The 13639-nt window shown below is 33.8% G+C and overlaps 1 protein-coding gene across 1 annotated transcript in view; it reads right to left on the bottom strand.

Annotated features, from left to right (window-relative positions):
- GRM5 (glutamate metabotropic receptor 5) overlaps positions 1-13639 on the bottom strand; it is a 704461-nt gene that overhangs the window by 545119 nt on the left and 145703 nt on the right. The gene's annotated exons all lie outside the window — the stretch shown is intronic.

Raw genomic sequence — 13639 nt, 5'->3', positions numbered from 1 at the left:
AACAATGTTTTAAGTCCCCAAAATAAGTTTTCATTGTAAAATGTTCAAAGGTATTTCTTTTGCCTTAGGATGTGCTATTAATAATCAAAATATTATAAATCTTATGTAGAATAGTGTAAAGAAATGAAAAAGTTATTTATACTTATAACTGATTAAGTTTAAAACTTGGAATTTTCTTTGATTCCTTCCTTTCTTTCACAGATGATAATTGGTCAGAAACTGGCTCTACCTTTGATATGTATCCAAGAATGCTACCACTTCTAACCACCTTCACAGATACTGGTTGAATCAAACTATCATCATCTTTTTACCCAATTACAGCAATAGCTTCCAAACTGGTCTTTCAGCTCCTTCATTTTTCTCTATAGGCTATATTCAACACAGCAGCCAGAGTGGGTTTTTTGTTTTGTTTCGGTTTTGTTTTCTAAGGAAGTTAGCTTAAATCAAAACCCTCCAGTAACTTTCCATTTTACTCAGAGTCACACACAAGTCTTCACTATGACTCCACATAATCTGTCCCCACTCCCTTACCTTTCTGACCTCATTTCCTAGTACTCTTCCCTTTTCTTTGCTCCTTCTGCTCCATCCACCAGGACTCCCTTGCTATTTCTTAAACATGCCTGACATGCTCCAATCTAATGGTCTTTGCATTAGCTGTTTCTTCTGCTTGGAATGCTTTGTTCACAAGTTATCTTTGGGCTAAATTCTCTCCTTCAATCTTTGCTAAAATCTTATGCCAAACAAGTGTTTCCCAGACTACCCTATTTAATAGTACAAACTATTCTCCCTCAGGATCTTGGTGTTTCTGATCCCCTTTACCTAATTCTGTTTTCTCCCATAGCTCTTAATACAGTCCCGTATACTATATCCTTTTCTCATTTGTTATGATTATTGTTTATTGTCAGTCTCTTCTCCTCCCTCCCATTAAATGTGAACTCAAGAAAAGGAATCTTTGTTTTATTGATATATTCCAAACACTGAGAAGAAAATTCTAGCACATAGAAACGATTCACTATGTTTGAGTGTTTAAATGAATCTGTAAATAGAGGTATACATCCTTCACTTCCCTAGTTGGCATCACTGACAGTAAGTCATGTGACTATTTGCAGGAGGTCTGCGAGACTACTGAGGCACAGCCCTTGTGCCCAACCTGGGCACACTACCCCACCTCTTACCCTCTTCTCTCTTTGCATTTGTGCTTCATAAACTTAGCCAGTTCATGTTCTAGGCTCCAAAAGGATTATTGTAATCCTAAATGTTTCATAACTATCTGGTTATCTCAATCCATCAATTAACAGATCATAAGTAACCTTTTAAAATAATTGGTCTAAGTGAATTTATTTTCATTCCTTTAATGGTAACTCACCAAGCATGTATTTTTTCTTTTTTTGCCTGTTTCTATAAAAAGAACTGCAGTAGAATGTTGAACAAAATATGGGCTTGACTTTAGAAAACCTAGTTATTAAGTATATGTGTACGAGCATATTGATTTATTCATACTATTTATTGTATATTTATTAAACTACCATGCACCAGGCATGGCTACGTGTTGGGGATACAATGGTAGATGAACTAGAATTGGTCTTTGTCCTTATGGAGCTTAAAGTCAAGTAAGGTTTGGGTCACACAAAGTAATACGTCTTGCAGCTTGTGGGATGGGCAATGAAGAACTAAACAAGGTAAGTTATAAAGTGTGGCATGAAGAAGAGACTGGATATCTTTCCATAGAATGTTAAAAAAATAAAACATAAGGAAAATTCTCTCTGGGATAGTAATATTAGGTAAAGATCCAAAAAAGTCAACTATGCAAAGGATGTTGTATGTGTGTTTGCATTTATATGGGTTGGAGGTGGGGAGAAATGGTTGATAGTGAGAGTGAAGAAAGGAAGGGGTTTACAGTCATAAGGAACAACAGCTGGAACTTCTGAGGCAAGAGAACACTCGCCATGTTTTAGAAAGTGAAAAGACTGGTGTCATTGAACTAGAGCTTGGAAAACCTTCACTGTATCTCAATATGCTCAACTGCAAAATGGAGGCTGTTATTTTATCAGGTCTTATTTAATAAATTTTAACTGGCTATATTTTAATTTTAATTCAATTAATTAACATATAATGTACTATTTGTTTCAGGGGCACAGGTTTGTGATTCATTAGTCTTATATAATACCCAGTGCTCATTACCACACATACCCTCTCCAATGTCCATCACCTATCCACTCCCTCCCTCTCACCCCCCCCAACCCCCTCCAGCAACCCTCAGTTTGTTTCCTGAGATTAAGAGTCTCTTATGGTTTGTCTCCCTCTCTGATTTCATCGTTTCATTTTTTCCTCTCTTCCCCTATGATCCTCTGCCTTGTTTCTTAAATTGCACATATCAGTGAGATCATATAATTGTCTTTCTCTGATTGACTTATGTGAACGAGGCAATTATACATAAAAGTCACTAGAAATAGAAAATGAAAGCCATGCAGAAAGAGGAGGTGAAAAACACTCCAGTATTTTTGACTAGTGCTGGATCTGTGGTCTACCAGGAAATATTTAATTATGAGTTCACTATCAAACAAAAAGAAAAGGGCAAATGTCTTACCTAATTATTATTATGTAATGTAAGAAAATGAGTTTGTTTTTCCAAAATATTTTTGTTAGTAAGTGCTAATATCATTATATAGACACTTGTATAAACTGTCCTTAAAGACTCAAGACCTTCAACAAGGATTTTAGACAAAAATACAAACCTTTTTCATAGGTTTGTATATACACAAACTTATATATTATATAAAACTCCAATCTAGCTTCCAGGCAAAATATGGAAATTTAACTCAAAGAAATTGTAACTTATGGGTCTAGGGTTATTTATCTCTCCATTCTCTAAGCATGCCAGATTTAGAATATGGCCCCAGGAATTTTTTTCATTTGTCTGATACTGGGTAAAAAAATATAATAGAAGAGTTTTATTTCTCAGTACTTGAGAAACTACAAGTATTTCAGTCAGTGTTTTCCAGGACAAAGTCCTGTCCAACCAGTGCTCTTGGAAACTCACCTCCACTCTGTGATCACTGGCCATATTTCACCCTGTCATTATGATAGGCAAAACCCTTTCTTTCCTGGACGCCCAGAGTGAAAAAGGAGATCTAATTAGATTTTGAGCCTGAACCCAAAGGGTGTTTCATAGTGCCTACTGGATTTCAAACCTAACAGATTCACACTTGAAAACTGGCTCTGACTTTTTGGGCCAGAGGGGATTGGGCAAGCTACTAAACCTCAAAACCTCATTTTCTAATGTGGAAATGAGAAAATGGAAAATATAATTTGAAAAATACCTTGTTCTCTTGGTTATATAGATAATCATTTTGCAAACCAAAAAAGCAGTGTAGTAAATCATGGTTCTTTTTTCTCACATTTCTTTAAAATTTAGGTTTATTGTTCATTACAGAAGTATGTGTAGGCAAACTTGTTGACAATCATGTTGGATTATTAAGGCCTTAAATAACAAAAATAAATTTCCTCTCTGAACTATCTTTTTATATTGACTAGAAATTCTTATTTCCCCTCTCTAAAATATAGATAATATTATCTTTCTAGTATGGTTGCTGCAAAGATATTAGCAATATTGAGGTGAAGCAATTGTACAGTCCCTGAAACATGGTAAGTACATGGTATTTGGTGATGATAATGATGTAAGAGAGGATTCATTAATTTTAATTTCTAGTTATTTACATACTGTACATTAGAATGGGTAAAGTAGTAGACATATAGCTTGGAATTTGAGGCTCGCTCTTTAAGACACTTGGAAATTTGAAAACCACTTTCTAGTCTGGTAGTGTTTGTGTCTTTGTAAATGTACTTAAATTGTAGGGCAAGGTCTTGTGGTAATTCTTAGTTAATAGTTTTGGTAAAGGAAGTGATTAGTTTCAACTACAGTAAAAAATATATTAAATCTAATGGCAGCATTCTGTTTTGCATTTTAATGACCAAGTAAAGTTACACAAATTTTATCCTTCAAAACAGGGTTTAGAATCATTGCTTAATAGAACCCCTGGAAACTTTGCACCAGAATCATTGCTTAATAGAATCTCTGGAAACTGCACCATATACATAAAAGACAATTATGTTCTTAATGATATGCATACAAATGTTGCAACTATTCATAAAATATTTAAATATAAAGAGTCCTAACCACTTAAAATCTAACATTGTATGTAAGATTCACTGTAGTGATTTAGGTGCTTTCTGTTGTTTTTCAATGTTTCATTTTCTTATAAGTAGTTTATTGAGCTAAAGTCAATAATTTAAAGTTATGTAGTAATCAGTGCAATGCTAGAAGCTTGAAAATTGATGAACTGATTGCTTCTTTTATTTTGCTAAATACTTGGTTTTTACATCTCTTCAGGATTTAGCAGGGATGTTGAGCGTGCTAGGCATGTGGATGTAACAAGAACATTGACTAATGACCCAAGAGCCCATGTGCTACAATTGAAGTAATAAAGTATTCAATTCTGTTCCTTAACTTTTATAATCTATAAAATGGGGGAAACACGGGTTAATCGTGAAAACTCAATAAACTATACTTGTGAAGAACAGGTCTTGGCATATGGTAAACATTCAACACATTGTCAGTCATAAATACTGAAGAGAAGCCAGATAGACACTTACCTGAGTAAGAGCACAATCTCTGAATTCAATCTGTATGGATATGATCTTGGCAGTGTTGCTTACTGGTTATGTTTAAAGTGATTATTTAGGGGCACCTAGGTGGCTCAGTGGGTTGAGCCTCTGCCTTTGGCTCGGGTCGTGATCTCAGGGTCCTGCGATTAAGCCCTGTGTCGGGCTCTCTGCTCAGTGGGGAGCCTGTTCCCACTCCCATGTCTGTCTTTCTGCCTACTTGTGATCTCTATCAAATAAATGGGTAAAATCTTAAAAAAAAAATAAAGTGATTATTTAAACTTCCTGTATCTTAGTTTCATCTATAATGTAGTCAGAGAAGAATGGGAACTACTTCATAAGATCATTGTTGGTATTAAAAGAATTAGCTACTGTTAAGTTTTTAGAACAGTGCCTTGAACATTGCGAACATGCAGTGTTCACTATTATTGACATAATATAGTAAACATTTTAATCCATAGTTACTCATTTAGGTTCCCATATTCTCTGATATAATGCAAACTTTTTGGGATAAGCATCATATTTTATTAATTCCCCAACCTTAGTATTGTGCCTAGCGTGCAGTGGTTACCAAACATATTTAATGAATAAATCAATGAAAACATTATATCAATCCATCCAGATTCTCAGAAGCTAGGTTTTAAAGCAGCCTAAAATGAGTTCAGATCCATAAGTTTCTGAGTTTAGGGGTTCTACACATTAGAATCATTTAGGAGAGTTTTTTAAACCACTGATTTAATTAGTATCATGTATCATCACGGGAATCAGTGTTTTTAAGAGTGTCACAGATGATTCTAATGTGCAGCCAATATTCAGAACAACTGCCCAGTCCACTTAAACCCTATGTGTTCATTTTAAATATATAGCATAAATTATATCATAAATTAGAGTAATAAGAGTATAGGTACCATATTTTAAGCAAAGCATAATTTGAAAATAGGTTCTGTGAGATTTATGGCCTGTTAACCCTTGCTGAGAATGCGAATCTTTTAAGATAAACTGCATTTCACATTTATAAAGATTTTAAAGGCATGCTTTATAACAGAAAGACACGTATCCTCTCCAAATATTCTTCATACCAAAAGTGGGAAGTAGATGGTAAAACCCAGGGAGCTGAAGTAGTTTGCCCTTATCACACAAGTTTAAAATAGCTACTTGAAAAAGTAAAATAACATCCTGAAAACCAACAGTCATGTTATTTACAGTATTTCATGCTGCCTCTTGTCCCTGCAAACACCCCATACTTTGACATGTAAATTGTGAATATTTTCATACTTGTTTCATATATTCTAGAAAAAATATTTTTATTATAAAATCTCAAAGAAAGGGGCACCTGGGTGGCTCAGTCAGTGATGCGTCCCACTCTTGATTCTGGCTGAGGTCGAGATCTCAGGGTCATGGGATTGAGCCCTGCTTTGGGCTCCCAGCTGGGCTTAGAGACCACTTGGGATTTTCTTTCTCCCTCTCCCTCTGTTGCCCACCCTCCACACACACACATGAGCTTGCTCACATCCTCTCTCTCGAAAGAAAGAAAGGAAGGAAGGAAGGAAAGAAGGAAGGAAAGGAAAGGAAAGAAAGAAGAAAAGAATCTCAAACAGATATCTTGCACTTTTAGGAAATAAAGGAGAAAAAAAGAAAAACATATTAGTAATTCATTTTATGAAAGTACATTCAGAAATAACTATGTTCAAAATATTGCAAGATCATCGATTCAATGTTCTATGTAAAGAAAAAGAAACAAAAATATTTAATTGTCCAGTAACTTCAAAATAAACTAGCTTTATTTATTTACATTTTATTTTCAACTTTTTAAAATTATATATATCTATGTGTGTCTGCATGTGTGTATGTGTTTTGTTGTATTTATAGACTCTAAACCAAATAGTACTTGAGCGGTTGTTACATGTCAGGATTTGCACTGTATACAAAAGTTACAATTCTGGATTCTGAAGGTCTAGTTGCATTTATATGATACATGAATATAAATTGTATTCTGGTTGTCTTACTTGAAATTTTTCTAAACACTTTCCTGAATTTGTAATTGTACTGGCTGATGATTATTTTTTTTACTACATTCTATTCATATTCAAATGAATTATATAAGGAAATCCTCAAGAAAGGGTCAAAATTTTAGAAAAACTGTGAGTTCACTCTTACTAGTTGGAATAATCACTTAGAATATTAAATGATCTATTTTCTAGTTATTGCTTTCTTTTTAGATTTTTAATGTTGTATTATTTTTCCCATTTCTTAGTAATATTCTTCAGTTAGAAAACCCAGTAGAGTTTTGTCCTATCTTCTTTTTTTCACATTTCCCACCATAAATCTTCACTCAAAAAATAGGAAGATGGAAAATAAAGGAGAAAGAAGAAGAAAAGAAAAAAAAAACTGAATGAAGAAAGGGAGAAAAAGAGAGAAAAAGAACTAAGGAGAGAGAAAAAAGGAAGGGATGGAAGGAGGGGAAAATAAAGAAAAGAGTACAAGTAGAATTTTATAAAAATTGTCAAGTCTCAAGACTGCATAATCTAAAATAAATCATATAATTTATAAAGAAGTTATCCTCAAATGAGGGTTAAAATTTATGTCAGCATTCCAAATTTAAGACTCAGAGGCTCAGCTCAAGACCTCTTCTCCTGATCTCTTGATGTGCCATGGACTCCTGTCTGGTTTCCATGGTGACCATTTTCATGAGTCTTTTAAATAATAAGAAAAATCTCTTTTCTCTCATCATTTATTTCCAGAATTTTTGAATTAGAATATTTCCCCTCTCCCTGGCATACCAGAGAAGACTGTCTTTAACTTAAAAACCTTTAATTTAGATAATAAATTATCATCTCAAGAAAGAACTACAAGAAAGAGAAATAAACATACATTGGGCATTACAAATTTAAGTTTTAGACAGATAGATGATAGACAATAGATGAATGGAACAGCCTTATCTTAACTTCCCCGATGAAATGCATATAAATATACATCTCCTTCTTCTATGGAAATAACATCTATAACACCAGTAAAGAGCTACTGAGGAAATAGAACTTGAGGGCATAAGCTGTGCTTCAGGGAAATTAAGTTAATAACCTATAGCTGATTTCCAAATTCAAAACATTCTAAATATGACGCTCTTGCACCAAGTAATATGCAAAATATAATTAAGAAGTTCCCTAGAAACCTTGGCATTTTCTACTATAAGCATATTCTACCTAAATTTAAGCTTTCAATTTTGTAAGATCCATTATTGTTACTTCAAAGTTTTAATCCAATCCTTTTATATTTGATTATGTTATGTATTTTATTATGAGTTGTTGATTTCCAATTAGATACAGATAAATATACATTGAATAAATATATGAATATATATATGGTTTTTATAGTTACATATATATATTTATATACATATATATATATCTGTTTTGTTTTTATATATAAATGTAATTATAAAGGCAACATACCCAGACAACAATATTTGATAATAGGATTGGTATAAAGTTGAGTTTTAAAATTCTCATTGCTAGTGATTAATCTGTGATCTATAGTTAAAAAATATTTAAAGGCAGAATTATGCAACCTTCAGGTTATAAGACATCTTTAAAGTAGTGTTATCTGAAAAAATATAGGAAACAAACTTAAATTTGAATTTCAGATTAATGAATTATTTTCCCTAATATAATTATGTGCCAAATATGTCATGGGACATACACTAAGCAAAAATTTCTTTTCCTAAAGTTAAAATTTAACTGGGTGTCCTGTATTTTTATTTGCTAAATCTGGCAAACCAATTTTTAAGCCACATACTCAAACTGCCCTATGTTCTGGGAATCTCACAGTGGAGTGGGGAACATGGAGGAGAAACAGTGACAAATGGTTAGATGAGAGCTGTGATAGAACATTGTACAAGCTAGTTGAGAGCTGTTTACAGGGGCTTTGAAAGCACCCAGGAGACACAAATTTAAGATCTGGTGATCAAATGTTAGAAAGTTATAGTTATACATGGTTACATGTTCTAAAAGTCAAATACATGTGACTGGGAAGCAAGAGCAGGATCACAATGGAAACAGAGCTTTTTCCTCTTGAAGATGCCTCCTGGGCCTACAGTTCATGATATCAAAGAGCCTCCATCCTGCAGTAATTACTTACAGTTGATATCAAAGAGGCATCATCAAAAAGCAACACCCAGACTAATACAACATAGCCGTTGATTTTTTTTTAATGGATGAAAGTATCAGTTATGAAGCCTCTGGCAGTTTCTGTGAAAATTTGAAAATAATTTTGATAAAAGTAGCTCTAATAATATCTGAGTGCTTGAGAACAGCAATGGGGCCTTACTCATCTCAGTACTTCTAACACAACACTGTGCCTGGCAATCAAAACATATTTTTAGAGTAAATAAATTAATACTTCTTTACTCCCCTACTGATTCTGCTTATCTGTTCTGTTTAATCTAATTCTTGGCGTACTTTCTTCCTCATGTTGGCTAGTATTCTTTCAGCCAAGAGGCTAACTGAGAGATTGTAGATGTTCATGTTATAGAGCTTGCCTCAAGGACACAATACAACTAGAATCTCTTTCTACACTGACCAAAGAATGGTAACAAAGTCATGTGGGGTTTGGGTGGGCATCACCATCTAGCGGTAGCAGGTTGGTATGGATACAAGGACACTGAAGTGTCTGATGATCCTTGATGTAAGGTAGATGGAGACAGTCTAGTGCCGGATGATCTACTGAGGCTCTGAGGAGAAGCAAACATCTACTGCCTCTATAAACATCTATATGCCTCTACTGAAGACGGTCAAGCCAGGGTTATGCAATTGTCCCATGAGACAGGTATATTGGGTATATTCATGGCAAGACTCAACCCTAACAAGAAGCTTCAGTATGGATACTACACAGCTAATATGACATGAAAGTAGAGGGAAAGAATGTCATCTGTGGAATGAGGTCCACTGGATATTGTGTGTGACAAGTTATTCCAGGATGAATTAAGACCCTAAAAAGACCCTAAAAAGGGTCCCCAGAGAATAAAATGATTAAGATGTATACCCATAAAAAACTCAAAATAAAATCAATATCTATCTGTAAAAACAGTGCAAAAAGTCCTATAAAGTTATTTATCCCAATGATAGCTGCCTCAATATTTATTTTCCAATAACAAGTATAAAGTATAAAGTCAATTTGAAAGAAGACTGCATATTTGCTATGCCCCTGGAATGTTCATGATTGGTTTTCCATTTGAGTAGCATAAGACTGGGCCTATAATGGCAAAATTAATTTTATCTAGTAAGTCTCTTCCTACTGGTGAAGTAAGGCTAGTAACCTCCATTGGTTAGGTCTGATTCTGAAACAGGTTACTCCAATTAAAGGGTCAGCGGAGAGACCACACTGGATATACTCAGTTTGCTGACTCTGGATGCTTTCAGCTACTATGCCTTTATGCATTTTAAAATTGTATGTATTCCTTTGGAATATTTTTAAATACATATGATATACCATTTATAAGGTAGGATGAGTGAAAGTGATGAGTGAAACTAGGTATCCCTCTTATTAATCATGTCTTTCCAAATATAGTCTGAAATGTTTGTGTTATTTTTATTTTTACAGAGTATTAATAGAGTATTAATAGAGCATAGTAAATGCAGTGTTTTGCACCATTTTTTATTTATAAGTACAAGTTATCCTCTTTGACTTTTATCGTTGCTGCATAGATTTTCTTTATAGAGAGGTACAACAATTTTTGAACCAGTATCTACAAGTAAACAATTAAGTTGTTTCCAGAATTTTGGTATTGCCAATCAGATGATAAAAAGTACTCTTTCTGAACATAACATTTCACACAACTGTGAGTATGTATCATGGATATACCCAAAGAATATTTTCAGTTATCATTTTGACAGATAGTCCTAAAACTCCCTCCATACAGGTTGTCCTAGTTAAAACTTCAGCAGGATGTATATCCTTTCAAAATGCTCTTAATTTCATCCCCTTCTTTTCCTAATGAGTGTATCTTTATCTTTCAAGATAAACTTGCTTCCCTCACATTCATTAAAACAGTATGCTCATCATAGGTATGATCTTGACAAATACAGTAGGAGAAAAATGACATCTCAGTATGGTTCTAATCTGCATGTCTCTTATTAAGAATAAGTCCAAGTATCACTTTTATATACTTATGAGTCAGTTGTGGTTCTATCAGCCATCCTTATCCTTCATTTCTTTTTTCTGGAGCTTATTATGCTTTCCTTATTGATTTGTAAAAACTCTTTTCATAACAAAAAAAAGTAGATTTTTGTGATATGAGTTGCAATTTTTTTCAGTTTTTCATTTATCTATTGATTTTGTTTTTTGTATTGATTAAATGAGATTTTTTAAAGATTGAAGGAATCCAATTGGTCAAACTTTCCTAATATTACTTCTGGGTTTATACCCTATTTAGAAAGATTATTTTTTATTTACATATAATGTGTTATTTGTTTCAGATATACAGGTCTGTGATTCATCAGTCTTACACAATTCACAGGACTCACCATAGCACATACCCTCCCCAATGTCCATCACCCAGCCACTCCATCCCTCCCACCCTTTCCCCTCCAGCAACCCTTAGTTTGTTTCCTGAGACCAAGAGTCTCTTATGGTTTGTCTCCCTCTCTGGTTTCATCTTGTTTCATTTTACCCTCCCTTCCCCTATGATCCTCTGTCTTGTTTTTCAGATTCCTCATATCAGTGAGATCATATGATAATTGTCTTTCTCTGATTGAGTTATTTCACTTAGCATAATGCCCTCTAGTTCCATCCATATGGAACTAAATATCTTTTTGATATCTTAGGCAAGATATCTTTTTGATGACTATATGGTATTCCATATATATCACCTCTTCTTTATTCATTCATCTGTTGATGGACATCTAGGCTCTTTACATAGTAGTTTGGCTATTGTGAACATTGCTGTTATAAACATTCAGGTGCACGTGCCCCTTCAGATCACTACATTTCTATCTTTAGGATAAATACCCAGTAGTGCGATTGCTGGGTCATAGACTAGCTCTATTTTAAACTTTTTAAGGAAACTCCATACTGTTTTCCAGAGTGGCTGCACCAGCTTGCATTCTCACCAACAATGTAGGAGGGTTCCCCTAGAAAGATTTTTTTTTTCTAGTGCTTTTATTGTTTCTATTCTGTTTCTGTTGCTAAGCTTCAGATTATCAGACTTCCTTTTGTTCTAAATGTTTATTTTGTGCTAAATCATGAGGTATACATCTAACGTTGTTTATTCCAGAAAGCCACCCAGTCATACCAATCATGGCATTAAATATCTATCTTTCCTCCTCTGATTTGAAAGTCCACCTTTTTCATATACTAAACAATCAATTATAGTTGGATTCATTTTTATATCAATAGTTGTCAACTAATGGCAACTTTGTCCGTTGGGGAACATTTGGAAATGTCTGGAGGTGTTTTGATGGTCATAACTTGGAAGTGGCACTGGCAGGTGTTGCTCAGAGGACACATTTGTGGCAAAATATCCTACACTGCCTTTGACAACTATTGTGTATCCTAAGAGGTCACTAGTGTGGAAACTGAGAAACCCTGCCCTTGATTTATATTCTAGTCCACTGAGCCGTCTGTCCATGAACCTCCCTCATACAGCATTAACTATCATAGTTTTCTGATATAATGCCTGATAAAGTTAATTCCTTTTCAGTATATATCTTTTCTTGGAATTTTACTGGTTATTCCTGATTGTTTATTTTACAAAAAACAATCTCTTTCTCTAACCTCCCCCCGGGCACCCAATAAATCTCTAGGCATTTTTATTGGCATTGTGTTAAATTTTAAGCAACTTGGGCAGAATTGCTGTCTTTATCTTTTGTTTTCCTTAAAAACCTTTTTTTGTGTCATTCATTTGTCCTCTAAGTTTTTTTTTTTATCTTATCAAAACCTTCTCTGTTTATAAGTTTACTTTCCTTTAATTTTTATTTGAAATGGGAGTCTTACTTTCACTATATTTTTTGGTGTCCTTTGTTTGAAGCTAATGGGTTTTTATAAATTAATTTTCAGCTTAATAATTCTTATCTTTTGTAAATATTTTATTTAACTTTAAACAGTTTTGCAAGATTGATTTGCTTTTACATAAATAATTATATGATCTCCAGAGAATGATAATTTTATATTTCTAATTTATATACCTCTTTTTTTCTTTCTTTCTCCAACTGTACTGCCTAATAACTCACAAATGATGCTACATAATAGTGGTAACAACTGGTAGCTTTGTTTTATTTCCAATTTTAACAAGAAAATGTTTTCCAGCAAACATGATGCCTGCCTATCTATTGCTATTCTATCAAAAATAGATATTGAATTCTGACAATTTTTGTAACATTTTTGGAAATTATTTGTCACTCCTAGTAAAATTAGGTAGTGTTACCCAACAATAAAACATTCTTTTGTTTCTAGAATAAGCACCATTTGGTAATAGTTTGTTATGCTTCTACTATTTTGCTCAATTCTACTTATTAATCTTTTATTTAGAATCTGCATTAATACTCTATTGTATTTGAACAAACAGAGGAAAATACTGTTTTTATTGTACGATGCAGGCATGCAACAACATTAGTGTCATGTTACTAGCAGCATCATTTCTTTCTTATGAGATTTGAATTCTAAATGTTCCCATCCAATAATCCCATCACTCGGGAACAGACCAAGAATCCACAGATCAATTAGTTTTTGTTAGTGTAACTAACCCTTGCTCCTGGAACAGATAAATCCCTAAACCTCAAAAAGACTTACTGGTTGCTCATGTTAGTCAGCAGGGACAGTGGAGCAATTGGGGTTGAGATGCAAGATATGGTGTCTTTTCTGCTACATATTAACTTAGGACCCAGGTAATTTTTATCTTGTGGCTCTGCTATTTATGATACATAGTTTCCAAATGTCTCTGGAATGGGAAAGGAGACAGTGAGGGTTTTATGATCCTAATTATGAT

Source organism: Lutra lutra, chromosome 10 (assembly GCF_902655055.1).
Source record: "Lutra lutra chromosome 10, mLutLut1.2, whole genome shotgun sequence".
Classification (NCBI taxonomy): domain Eukaryota; kingdom Metazoa; phylum Chordata; class Mammalia; order Carnivora; family Mustelidae; genus Lutra; species Lutra lutra.
Note: the sequence above shows the minus strand (reverse complement) of the source record. Positions and strands in the feature narration are given on the sequence as shown.